The sequence below is a fragment of the Eurytemora carolleeae genome, unplaced genomic scaffold (genome assembly GCF_000591075.1).
Source record: "Eurytemora carolleeae unplaced genomic scaffold, Eaff_2.0 scaffold402, whole genome shotgun sequence".
In the NCBI taxonomy this organism is placed as follows: Eukaryota; Metazoa; Arthropoda; class Copepoda; order Calanoida; family Temoridae; genus Eurytemora; species Eurytemora carolleeae.
The window spans coordinates 78,679-89,993 of record NW_019396300.1 but is presented as its reverse complement, the minus strand read 5'-3'; the positions used below and the strand labels follow the sequence as shown (position 1 = coordinate 89,993).

General features: G+C 31.6%; 1 long non-coding RNA gene across 1 annotated transcript; it reads right to left on the bottom strand.

Moving 5' to 3' along the window:
- Positions 1–17: 17 nt before the first annotated feature.
- Positions 18–8,251, bottom strand: LOC111700478 (uncharacterized). The gene is made up of 3 exons (XR_002764997.1): positions 7,893–8,251; positions 4,052–4,104; positions 18–240 (listed from the first exon to the last, which is right to left on the bottom strand). It is a non-coding gene; the product is annotated as an uncharacterized LOC111700478 (long non-coding RNA).
- Between the last annotated feature and the right edge of the window lie 3,064 nt (positions 8,252–11,315).

The following is an 11,315-nucleotide window of genomic DNA, read 5'->3' as shown; positions in this document are numbered from 1 at the left end:
CTGATTTAAATGAATTATTGAAAAATATAACGTCATAATATTCATGTAACAATGTAAAAGTTTTTACACACTCTGGGATACTTCAGCGTAAGGAATTCAGATGGTCCAATTAAAGAGCCTTCATCCAAATTTTTTTCTTTTTGGGTCTGCTGGTATGGTAAACGCAGACTCTCCTATTCTTGGTTGGCTTGCAGTTGGGTATCATACATGTTACTTTGCTTGGCAGTGGCACCGATGAACCTGAATTTATCAGAATTATTGATTGAATTTGTATATAAAAAAACTCCGGAATTTGAAGACGAAATTTAGACAATCTGCATGTTCACTGCTCAAGTGCGGCATTTTATGTTCTTTCAACTATTAATTCAAAAATTGAATCTAAAAGTCGTCTTTATATTCCCAAATTTTATTTTCACCAATGTATTTCTTTAATGGTGGAAGTTTTGGAACATAATCACCATAAATCAATTGAAGAGTAAGATTAATACATTAATTATATTATTTCTTTGCTAAGATCAAACAGAAGACGACATTTTCATAAAATTTATTTAAAGTTTATAATACTGGAAATTTCTGGTCCCCTCTCTTCTTCATCGTCTAAAATCCCATTCCACAGAGCCTCAGAAAAAATATTTGACAATGTTCACTACCAATTATTGGCTATTTTTGATACAAAAGAGATGCGTGACTTGATCACAAATTCAGCAATTCCGAGATTTATTTTTTATATTTCTGATGAAAAAATGATACTTTAAACTATGAATTTGGTTAGATCTAATAGTCTAAGTTTGAAATATCAAAGTTTTACATGGTACACCAGTAGATTGCAAAGATATAGGGATTAGAAAATTTTAATTTGTGATAAGGACTCACTTCCTTTTAAAAGCAAAGGTAAAATGGGTTGGTTTTATTTATGTATATAGTTACAGTTCTGGTATAACTACTACACCTACAGGTTAAGTTTATTCATCATAAATATAAAAGTTAACCCAAAGAATAAATCTAATCCTTTAGCGGGTTAGTATTTAAAATAATAGTATTTAAAACATGTTGCTTTAATATGGATTTTGAAGGAAATCCTCCAAAACTTTTGATAGGGGCCTTGAAAGGACATGTATATTGTATCGGGGGACCATTCTAGGTTCGGGGGGGGGGAGACTGGAGATGCCAGCCCCACTCTCAAGTACACCCCTGCAGCTTTCTGCATTAATTCTATATTACGACTAAATCTTTCTGTTACTTCGAAGGATGTAAACATTTTACAGATAGTATACGAATAAACAATTAATTTTCTTTGGGCTAATTAATAAAAATTGATAACAAACTGAAAAAAATTGGCTTAAAATAAAACCGACCGTTACGTTACTTAAAAAAATAAGAACATATTTTTGGTTCTGTGGATAATTTTATTCAATTGGAGACCGGGTCTGAACCCTTCCTCCCTCCTTCATCACTTTATAGAGAATAGATAATTAAACTCAGGTTGCCAAATTGGTTTATTCATTAGGTAAGATAGATAGATAAAGTATTTTATAGTTAGTTAGTTTGTTAGTTAGTTGGTTGGTTAGATAGTTAGGAAGTTTGTTAGTTAGTTAGGATGTTTGTTATTTAGCTAGTGAGTTAGTTTGTTAGTTGGTTGGTTAGATAGTTATTTGTAAGTTTCTTAGTTAGTTAGTGAGTTATTTAGTTAGTTAGTTTTTTAATTGGACAGGCAGATGACCTAGCGCTTATATTGTTAAATGATGTGCTTGATTTGTATAATAGATGTGCCTGATTTTTCTGATATTTTTTACTTGTTTTTTGTTACTTTGTCTATTTGTTTTAGTGTCATTTCACATCGGCAAAGTAGATCGTAAATTCGGAAGAAAGTATACTTACTGTTCAATATATTAAAGTAAACTTCAAGTCTTTGTTTAAGTTTTAAAACTTTAAAATTCTTATACAAATTTTAATTCGCAATAACTTTTCTGTAAACTGCAGTACGTATCCGTAAACTTTTGGAGCTTCACAGTTAAAAAATATTTCGAATGAAATTTATTAAAATTTGGAAAGAAAATGGAATTTATATGTAAAGAAAACATTGTATCTATCTATACATTATTTTTTTTAATCCAATAAAGGCAGATGGTCTAAATTTGTAACCGGTTAAAGTAATAGTAGTGAGATACAATTACCCCAAAAAGACCGTGCTAGGGAGGTTTACAAAAATGGCAAAAAAGACCGTAACATATTTTTTTTTTTAATTTGATTTTGAAAATTTATAACAAGCGGTAATGTGAGACATGTTTTCATATACAATTTTCAAAAATTAAAATTTTCGATCTGTAGTTCTAATAACAAAAAAAAAAAAAAATACAATCCGGCCTTTTGACCGTCTTAAAGGCTTAAATAGATTGTTTTTAAAAAAGTACCAAGAAAACAAAACACGTGTCTTTATGATTTTTTCGCCAGCTTCTACTAAAGAATATAAAACAATCTTTTTCTAACTAATGCACCCAGTAGGCTCCTCCAGAGTCCAGGTTTACAATGGTTCATCAGACCTTAAGAATCTAATAAAGTTTTCTTATTCATTTAGTTCATACAATCCATAAATCTTCAACCGGTCCTTATTAACATATTTCATTAATTATAATAGTTTCTCACATTGTTCTAACTGAAAGGATATCATTTTTTTGGTGTACTGTTTTACCGTCTATAGTCTTTATCTAAACTGTACAATGTATACTTACTTTAGCTGTCTAAAAGTCCGCCTGGGTTTATTATAGTTTTAAGTAATAACCACGATAACCAATAATAGAGACCTTTTTATTTAAAAATGCCATGAAGAATCTGATGTAAACGGAAAAATATATAATTTTTTAGGATTTAAAATGAAGAATATAATTTTCTCTATAATTAAATCAAATTGTTTTTAAACTTAAGCTTTTAAGTAAGCGAAAATTGTTAATGGAGTAAAAATGTTGCATTCGTAAATTATAATCATTAAAATTACCAAAAATGCCGGCATGAAAAGAAAACAGAATATTTTTCATTTATACTTCATAATAAATGATATTTGTTTCATATTAAGAATGTAGAGAATATTAAATCTTTGTGCTTTTAACAATATTTTTATTAAAGGTAAAGAAACATGTTAGATAATATTTAATATGTTGTTTTAATGTTTACAGACCCCAACGTATAATTGAAAAATGTTGAAAGGAAAATTTAACTTTGTCTACAAGTTAAAGCAAATATTTTAACGAACTGTTAAGCTTATTAGTTAAATATGTGTGAAATTCTTCCCCTAAGAATGTATTATGTAAATAGCATACACAAGAAACAAAACAGAGTCCAGGAATACTGGTCACTACAGTACATAAATTCAATAAATAATCATTCCTTTAACAGAAATATAAAACAATATGGTGTGTATAGAGTATAGAGAAGGCAGTATGTTTTACAAAGAAACAGCTGTGGGACCCACGTACAGTAGAAATAAAAGTTGTTGGACCGATCATAAACATAGTGTCTAGGTGTGTTATGACTCATGGCTGGACAGGAGTTAAAAATATAATTCCACTAAAATTTCTAAATTTTTTAAATCACCAATTAATGCAAAGGAATTGAGTCTTTGGAACAAAATCAAATATTTAAACCTCAATATCTTTAGAACCCGATGTTGTAAACCTTTGATATTTCAAACTCAGATTATTCGATCTAACAGAATTCATAGTTTGAAATATCTAAGGTCTGCAACATTTGGTTCCAAAGATATAGTGATTAGAAAATCAGAGGTTGTGGCAAAGACTCAATTAGTTTGAGTACTTTTTACGATTGTTTTTATTGTAAAATGTACGAAGAAACAAGAAAAGCAACACACAAAAATTCAAATTATATTATTAGAAAGAGTGCAATCTAGGAACGTTTATAAATTTAGGGGACATTAGTTCTAAAATTAACACTTAGCCCATTGCTAACACTGAGTGTTAGAAATAGGAATAATCTTAAAGACTGGGTTTTTAGAATCCCAGTCCATATCGAGAGTTAAATGTGATAGAAAAACTATTACCAACATTTTACTAAGCATGACGAGGACACCAATTCACAATTTTAAACTCCTTTCTGAAATCAAAATTATAAAAGGAGTTTTTTTATTATAGAACCCTTGACCGTTTTCAAGACAATGTCGGATTTTCCATTTTCGAACATTTGAATTTCAATGATTGTTGCGTTTTTAGACAAACCCCACTTTCCCTTTTTGAGTATAATCTGCAATTCAAAACAAAACTCACTATGTTGACTTTAAAAGTCACTATAGTAAAATAAAGAGATGGATATTTCTAACATTTATTTAAATAACGAAAGTTTTGAAATATTTTCCCAAGACTGGGTTAAAATTGGTTGGTTTAGAAATTAACAAAGGAATTAATGATGAATATTTGTGGGTACTTCATGGGAGTGATGTAGAGCTTCATGTTGGTGGAGCAGATCAACAGGAACTGGAACAACAGGGCTTATCCAACCTAGTAGGCAGAGATCACGGCTTTATCATGCTGGATTAGAGCGATTATGTTGTCTCTGTAAGCAGAATGCATGATAAACTGGGAACCCTTCAGGTAAGCATGTCTGTTGCTAGCTGAGTATCTGCGTCATCATCATAAAAGAGTGAAGAGGCTCCCTGTGTCGGAGCTGTTACTAGCTCAACTCTCCTAACCTGACTGAGGGCTGGGATGTGTAGAGGGGCGAGGGTGACATGTGGGCGCTTCATGGCGGAAATGGATACACACATCTTGAGAATAGTCGACGGCATTTGAGTCAGTAAAATCGTCTTCCTTATATTTCGAATTTGTGTTAACACACTATTATAAGTTTTAAAATGAATCACTGAAAAACAAAAATGATCTTAAAGAGACTAAATTTATTGCTGGATTATATCTAGAATCTAAATGTTCTTATTTCATTTGTTAAATAAGAAAAACCATGTGATCTACTTTACCGCATTCTAGTTAAATCTATATTGTAAAAACAAAACAATATTTTATCTTGTTTTTACTTTCTATTTTGTTTCTATTTTACCTTATCAAAAAATCTTGTTTTATTGCATCAGTGTTATGCTTGAAAAGTGACTTAGATATTTGTTTTAACCCTATTCCTTCTGGGCAGGGGGTCAATTTGACCCCCCCCTGTAGTTTTTTTTTACATAACTCAAAAAGTATTGGTCTGAGGCAATTGAAATTTTCTGACTTTTCCCACATACCCAAAGCCCTCCCTTTAGGCCTAAAACCGGGCTTTAATACTAAATGCCTGAGTCCTCAGGCACACTGCCTGAATGACTCCGTTTTCCTGTAACAAACTAAATCTTTGTTTTGACCCACTTCCACTTGTCAGATTTGGATAAAATTAGACTTTTTAGAATGCCTTTGACATAAGGAAACGGATTGCACAAGTTTTGCGAAAAAAAAATTGCAATTTTTTTGCAAACCACCTGTCTAAGGAAATTTGCACATTTTTAGTTTTTCTTGATTAAAAATCTGGTTATTTAAAATTTTGCAAAATTTATTGCATATTTGAAATGGCATGGTCAAGGGCTTTTCAAAAATGTATAATTTTTCATTTTTTGAACAAATTTTTTTGCAAACTTTTTTACTATAACTGGATTTTTCTATAAAAAATTCAATTTTTGCAAATGTGCAAATTTTTTTGCAGATTCTAAAAGTAGAGCACAAGAGCTTTCCAATGATGTATCATTTGTCTTATTTGAATATTAAACATGGGATTTAGAGGGGGGGGGGGTCAAATTGACCCCCAGCATATCCTGGTTTTCAAGTACCCCAGCAGAGATAGGGTTAACTTTAATTTATTTTAATTAAATTTTAAAATATTTTTAAGATTCAATATGATATCAGACATTTTGAGACTTCTTTATTTCTTGTGTTTCATTCTTTCTTCATGATCGTCCATTCCTCGTCCATCCTTCAATCATATTTGGGCTAATTTTGAAAATAAAAATAAATTAATTATTTTTGGATGGTTCTGCAGCTAGCCAAATTGCAGAGAAAGAACTCAAGCCCTGTATCTATATTCTGAGAGTGGCAAGGTTACCATCTCCCCCTGTTTTGTTTTTAAATTTTGCTTGAGTCATATTACTGCATCATCTTCCTGCATTCCTACACACTTTCAATGTAATTTTATTGGTTGGGGGGGAGGGGGCGTTCTATACATTATCCAGTTTTTTATCTAGAGTAGGACATAGAGGGGGGAGATAGGACGTCTGCCATCTTGTGTATTTGTGTTCATTCACTATCGGTGAAAAAATTTGACAGTGTAAAGCTCAAATCCTCTTCTAATTTTTACAGTTCAAAGTTTTTTTCTTCTTTCTTGGTTATCTTGTTTTAAGCCCCCATCTCTACTGTCAACAGATTTCCCATCCACTTTTTTTCTGTTCAATTTCTTTTTTCTTCTTGCTTCGTGTTTCTTGTTTTTACACTTTAGGCCTTTACAAATAGTTCTTTTGACATTGAGTTCTGGAGCAGGTAGGAGAAAGATAAGGAGGTTTTGGAGGAAGAAGGGTATATGGGATTTCTCCCTGAAAGTGACTTAAATATGAATTGGAGTAATTGTCTCAAAACCAGGATATGTTCCAAAAATGAGTCATGAGCTGAAATGCGATATTTGTTTAAAAAAAGGAATATGTTCGAAAATGGAATCAAGTAGTATCAAAAACTAATACACTTTATTATTAGTTTAAAATTGACACTTCTTGTTTTAGTATACAGTTTTACTCATGTTTAATAAATGTATGGTGTAGTTTTGTTCAACTTGGGTTGGATTTAAAGATATAAACGCTTGTAAAAGATAACTTTGCATCTTTGGCCCATTTCTAACACTCAGTGTTATACATGGACCAAGTGTTAGATTTGGAACTAATTTCCTCTGAAATTGTTAATGTATTTTTTAAGAGATGTCCGCAAAAACATTTATCTTTTTGGTATTGAGCTCCCATGATAGTTTGATTTTCACATTTTTGGACATTTTCGAAGTCTGTGCAATATTTCCGATCAAATGGAAACCAATTAGAGGTTTGTAGCACTAATATTAAGGAATTTATTCCAGTTTGAAGTTTAATGTTTTGGCTTGGTTGAAAATTGATATCAAAATTAAAACTTATTTTTTCTTATGTTTTGAAATGTTCGAATAACAGATGCCACTGATCCTACTTATTATTTTATCATAATTTTATTATAAATTTCCCCCCTCGATGCAACTTTTGACTCCTTTAATTCTTTAGGATTTGTTGTATAACACTAGGATTTAAAATTTTAAAAGAATCCCTGAACATATTCGAAAAATAAAGATCACAAATTTATGAGCTAAATCGATTTCGAAAATGTCAAATTTGAGAATCAATCTATCATGAGAGCTCTAACATATAAAAAATAGTTTTTGGGACACCCTGTAGTTTTTGTGATTTCAATATTTCATGTTTTGTTACTTATAAGTAAGTAACTTATAAGTAATGTTACAAAAATCGTAACTATTCAGAAGTATATTTTGTAGAAGCGAATTTCACTCGATATGATTTAAGCACTACCAAATGCAAGCTTTAAATAAACTAAAACTAATAGTTTCTTTTAATTATTCAGTTTGAACTGAACTGAACCGCTCCCGGAACTAGAAGAAAACGGCGACAAGATGCAACGCCGAGAAACCCAGATGTCACAAGATAATGGGACAGCGTAGTCTGTCCACCTTTCTGTCGGCTATCCATAAATGAAACTTTATCTAGGAACCTAATGATCCTAGTTTCTACATTTCATATGGGATGCCGCACCATTATTAAATTGCTAGCATACTATCTTATCAGTTTAAAAAAGATACTAACGAACCTTCAATGTTCGTATTTAGTATACCTTATGTAATGAAATTTTATGTTCCTCCTAACATCCTGCTAAGGAAGTTGCAATATTATTAAGACGAACCAACAATGTTCGCATCTATTGCACTTCGGTCGTTCGAGTACTTCTTAATTAATGTATTCACTCTTTTACCACATGAAGCCTCGATAGTAACGAATTAACATATTTTTGCTTAATATGTATCCTCAATAAAAACGAAGAACGGACAATGTTCCTCGTTGTGGGGCTCACAATAATTTTCTTCACTGTAAAAACTCGCTACCGTGTATGCTCATATGAAAGCATACACACTGATAGCAATTTTCCAATAAGAGATAACACACACTGTGCCTATACTATCTCTCAATCATATTTCATAAAAGAATGCTATCATTTCTTCTCTTTTTTTTCTATCGAAATGTTACTTTACCAACGCTTGAATTTAAATGATTTCTAATGATTTATAATTATATATAAAAAAAATATTTTTTGTATTAAACCAATGTTAACAATCTTGTAACTATGATATACGTAAAATAAATATCTAGATCTCAAAAAAATGTTTTGTTACTTTTTTAACTTTTTGGTTGAGAACATTGGACCCGTTAAATTAGGTAGAGTTAATGCAAGATTGAAATAAGTCATAAGTTCTTATATTGAGGAACTATTGAGATGAACACAAATACTTTTATAATCTGCTTCTATATAGATACTTTGCTTGTCTGTCTGTTTGTTTGTCTATATGATAAAACAAAACATTCGTATATATATATATATATATGTTGCGTATAGCCGGCCAAATGGCTGGACCGATTGGGCTGAAATTTTTTGTGGACACTCATCGGTGGCCGGGATGTTTTATAGGCCAAAAAACCGATTTTTTTTCAAAATCTAATTTTTTCAAATTTTTTTTCTTTTCAAAATTAAAAAAAAAATTCCACGGGCAACGCCGGGTTCTACAGCTAGTATCCAATAAATATCAAAACGGCTGAGCCGATCAGGCCCAAATTTTGTACGGGACCTCACATCAACCCAGCGAAGGTCTATGGATGATCAAAATTTTAAAAATTAGCCTCCAACAAAATTCGATTGTTATTAAGTTTTAAAAATCTACGAAATTTTTCGATAAAATCCTTGAAATTATTTTTACAATGTTTTACAATGTATGCAAAGAGAAATTGTTCATGCACTATTGAAATAGACGATTGGCGCGAAGCGCCCTGTAAGTCTAGTTTCTTAAACTTCTGCATAACATTCATTCAAAGTCTCACCAGAAATGTTGCATAAATCTGACCTCCTTCTTCTGTCTAAAGTAGTGTGTGAAGGGGTAAGGGAAGGTGCCAAGATCTTATGAATAGAAAGAAACTAATATGTTCTTGTTTTTCCATAGCTAGCTCTTTCTATGGTTATTTTTCTTCGAAGGATCTACAGTTTTCTCTGTCTCTCTCTCAGTAGCTTTGTCAAAAAAAATCACGAACACGTGGATAATTATATTCCAATGTAGACATCTAAATATTTTTGACACCGTCGTGTCAGTCAGTAATAAAAAATAAATACCACTGTGGCCATGGTATTCATCGAAAGCTGAAAAATATGTTGTAATAATGTGTTTCGATTTTCGAACTATAAAAAAATTATTCGCATTGCTTAACCATAGGCAAAGCCATTTTATAGTTTAATTCTTATTTGAGAAACAAAGTAAAAAAAACTAATGTTTTCATTTATCAAAAAACAAGATTTATACTACTTGCTTCAAGTGTCTTAGAAAATTAATGGATATTTTTCTGAAGATTAGTTGGTTATATCCCTAGTTGGCATTCTTAATTTTAAGAAAAATGGAAGACAACAATTAACTGTTAAATGTTTATTGACACGTACTACGTTCAATGTTGTTTTCCGCGTTTTTTTGCTATTCAAAAAAATACATATTAACCCTTTCCCTGCTGGGGTACTTGAAAACCAGGATATGCTGGGGGGGGTCAATTTGACAGGAATAGAGTTAAAGAGACTGAATGCGTAATTTCAAGCGAGCTTCCATTTAAAGAGGGGGATCCCCGATTCAAAACGGTGCCCTTTAAACCTTTAAACCGTGGACTGATCAAATATGTCCAACATATCCGTATTAATCTACAGAAACGCTTTGGAAACCGTTTTTAACATATAAAAGACAATATCTTCACGGGGCACTAGTAGAAGAACAGATGCTTTGGGTTAAAACTGTTTTAGACTGATTCAATGGCAATTTAACAGATTTACACACAGATCTCTCTCTACTCGATGAACAGTCAAAAGTTAAAAGGGTACCGTTGTAAATCGGACATTTCTCTCTTTGCATGAAGGGTCACTGGAAATTACGCTGGCAGTCCCTTTAAATAGGTAAAACCCTTACAGTAAATAGATTACTGTATACTACATTATATAATCTGAAAGGAAGGGAATGTATAGTAAATGTATTGAATAGCATCGTAATGATGTATTAGTTTTCAACGAAACCAAGAAGAAGAGAAAATCTTTAAACATATATTCATTCATAAATAGTGAACGTCGCACATACTTAACATGTTGTTATCTAAATTGGAGCACTAAAAGGGAATTCCATTACAATTCCAACGGACACTTTATTTGATTTTGTAAAATATCATCAGAAACAAAATAACTGGAACTGTGCTTTGAATTTGACCGGACCAACGACTCTATAAACTATTATTAGCTGTTGAGGTGCATCGTAGAAATGCCGAAATATATATTCTAAAAAGTGGTCTCCACTGTTTTATAACGAATCTGGGTTGGTTCAACCTTTCATCAACAATTGTAATTGTAATTTGTATTGTAAACTATTCTTATTTTTTAGTAAAACTAAGACCTGCCAACAGAGACCATGGGTCTTATTGTGTATTGAAAAAAGATAATTTAACCTAGGGTTGCATGTATGAAAGAGTGACTAAATAGTGAATAAAGTTTCTTCTTAAAAAGGAAAGTCAAAAGTGTGTCGCTACTCGCTACTACCATCAGCAACTTTAAAGGGAGTGACCGGCAATGTATGGTAGTTGAACTGAGAATGTAGTATTGCGGAAAATATTTTAAGGAATCATGTGAGACATGTGAGACGTTTTTACAGTGCATATTTGAGACATATGAGACGTTTTTACAGTGCATATTTGTTCAGCAAGGGCGCAAATTCAATCTTATAATCTTCATAAATTGTTAATTTTTGAATTTTGAGGAATGCTTTTAAAACGCGGTTTTTAATTATTACATTGCTGGTTACTCCCTTTAAAAGTAAGAAACCCGTCGGTTAGCAAAGACTAGGTCGGATTGTAGTACATCTTCTGTTGGTGTCTGTAATCTAAATGTATAGAGTATAGTATGACTCATTGATTGCATTTACTTCATCTTATACTCAATAGGGGGAATCTTAGAGCTAGAGGGATAGAGGCA